Source organism: Grammomys surdaster, unplaced genomic scaffold, assembly GCF_004785775.1.
Source record: "Grammomys surdaster isolate TR1022 unplaced genomic scaffold, NIH_TR_1.0 373, whole genome shotgun sequence".
Classification (NCBI taxonomy): domain Eukaryota; kingdom Metazoa; phylum Chordata; class Mammalia; order Rodentia; family Muridae; genus Grammomys; species Grammomys surdaster.
Window position 1 is genome coordinate 9,979,127 of NW_021604792.1, and position 3,193 is coordinate 9,982,319.

Genomic DNA, 3,193 nt, shown 5'->3' on the forward strand with positions numbered 1-3,193 from the left:
TAGATAGATAGATAGATAGATAGATAGATAGATAGATAGATAGATAGATAGGTGATAGATGAGAGATAGATGATAGATAGATGATAGATGAGAGATAGATAGATAGATAGACAGATAGATAGATAGATAGAGTAAATAGATGTAGATAGATGATAGATATATAAGTGATAGATAGAATATATATATATATATATAGAGAGAGAGAGAGATATGATAGATAGATAGATAGATAGATAGATAGATAGATAGATAGAAAGATAGATAGACACATACACATATACATGCATGCAAGCATGCATACATATATACATACATAATCATAAAGTAATAGATAACTTGCTTAAAAGCCTATTTTCTTCACATTTATATTTGAACTGACTGATAGGTTTCTAATGTGTAAATGGTAACAGTATATGTCATTTTCTGTTTTAATCCTTTATAAATTGCTACATTTTCTATGCAATAACTCTTGTAACCAGAAAAAAATATGATAGAAGTTACAGTGTACAAAAATCAATGTCATTAGCTTTTCTTAGTAAGTCTAAAAAAGTCCCTGATTTTGGCTGTGATGACATAGTTCCCATGGACTTTGTGATTCTATCTTGAACAGCTTCATTAGTCCTTTACCTCTGAGAATTCCTTGAAACTGAATCCCTCTCTATGAGCAAAAACTTAATTTTGTTCATATAGGCTGACATGTAGATCTATCACACTTGAACTTCTTAAAAACTAAATTTTCAGCTTGTAAATATTAGGCTATAACATAGAAAATAAAAATTCTAATTCCAAATATACATGCTCACAGGCTTCTACAAGGAAGTCTCAGAAGATCAACTCTTTGAAACCTTTCTTTCACTGAATGCCATGGTTGAACAATTCTCCTCAGTAAGAGATCTCTTTGCTTCCATTCCTGGGCATACCGAGTCAGGTGGCTCATTCTATAAGTGTGTATTCTTTACATATTAAAGCAATGGCTTAAAGGAGATGCCAATGTCTTATGGTGTACCTGTATTTCAGCATTCTGTTTTTATCAAAATTTGTGTTTCTCACGCTTTTAACATTTGAGAATAGATATCATCTCCTGAAAGCTAGGACATCTATTTATATTTCTGAAAGATTATAAACCAGGAGTGTATGTGTGTTTCAAAACTGTGTGCACCTATATGGGAGTGAATATGTACCCATGCATGTTCACGTGGAGGTAATATCAAATATCTTTCATAATCATTCTCTGACAAATAGACTATAGAATGGAACTAACACTAAAATATCTACCATAGAAAATGAGATTTGTTAGGAACAAGAGTGATATGATGCATTACCACAGAGGACATCACTAGGCCATGAAGTGGTAAAGCATGATGAGGGACAGATCTCAGAGGCAGCATTACAGGGCTATGATGTGAGAGGGCATTATAGGAACATTAAGAATGTTACCTTAAGGTTAAATGGTAAATAGAGGTCTCTAATATGGACAGTACTAGAGAGACCTGGGGAAAATGAAAGAGAGAGAAAGAACAGAGGGAAAAGAAAGAGAAAGGGAGAAGAAAGAATGACAGAAAGCAAGAACAGGAGCATGTAAACCAGAGAAACAGAAAAAGAGAATTAGAATAAGAGTGGGAGGTCTTGCTTTGACAACTATCTCTGAGGTGAGGAGAGCCTGGCCATAGCTCAAAGTCAGTTTCAGGTCAGGCACCAGCTGAAATGAAAAAGCACATTCGTTTACAAGTATGTGCTGCATCCTTATAATGTTGAAAATGGAGAAGCAGGAGACTTGCCAATTCTTTGTCTGGAGAGACAGGCCACACAGAGAAGCAACTCTGATCTTAAAGCAACAGGCCTATGATCTAATAGAATTCTTCAACTAACTTTTAAGCAGGGCCCCAATCTCACTGTTTTAACTCAACTGCTTGATTAGTGTACTCCTGGAGACCTGTGTCTCCTCTTCAAACGCTGAATTTATAGACATGTGCCATGGCATCTGGTCTTCATCTCGGTGCTGGGGATCCAAAATCACATTGCCATGTTTGCATAGCAAACATTTGAGCTACTGAGAAACCTTTCTGGTTCTTGTAATTTTATTTTTATATTCTGAAATGTAAAGAATTTCTTCAGACTTCTGATTTGCCATATTCCTTTTTTTACTTAATGTTTTTTTGTATTTTTACTCATTAGTACTGCATTTATATCATTTCTACTACTCTCTGTTCCTTCTACAACTCTTCCCATGCCCTTCAATCTTCCTCCCAAGTTCGTGACTTCTTTTTTAGTGGTGAGTGTGTGTCCTGCTAAGTTCCTAAGTTCATTTTTTGTTGTGTGTATGCATTTGCCTATAGAACTGATTTCAGAATTGAATAACCTATCAGAGGGTTCACCGATGGAAGAGATTCTCTTCTCTTCCAATAACCAATAGTTACTTGTAACACTTCATCTATGGGAAAGCCTTATGAGATTTTTCCCATCCACAGTAGTTTGTCAACTTGGATTGTCACTGTTTTGATGATTGTATTCTTAAGATTTCACTGCTTTAGGCCTTCTGTAGTATATAAAGCACACTAATTCACATACAGACATTTTGGTTCTTTTGCTCTTCCAATCTTTTCATTTCTTTTTCTGTTATGTTCCCTGGGCCCTACATGTTGTAAATGTATTAATTAGAGCAGGCAATCTAGAGGGGACTGATCTCTCCATTTTGACCATTTGTGATTTCCTTTAATGGTCTCCATCAGATGTAATTTAAAAAAAAGTCTCTTTGATGAGGAATGAGAGCTATAGTTCTCTGTCATTGCCCAATGATCCCAAGAACAAAGTTGCCATGATGACAGTCATGGTAGTTACACATGGGCTCAAATGCATAAATTTTTTTCTCATTAATGCTGTGTGGCTACGTTTGATGTTGAGTACCAAATACACTAGCAGCAATAAACAACACTGAGTCTAAATATGCAATCATTTTACGAGGTGATCAACCAATGACTTGGTTGCTGATTAAATGCACTGAACCACACCCATTGGAGAAAAGGCAGTACTTGCTAGAATGGATAAATTATGCTTCTGCCAAAACTACCTCCCATGAACTCACAAACACCTTGTAAACCATCATAGTATCCTATTCAGTATTGATTTGACTGAGGGACTTAATTTATGATGAAAGGAAGGAAGGAAGGAAGGAAGGAAGGAAGGAAGGAAGGGA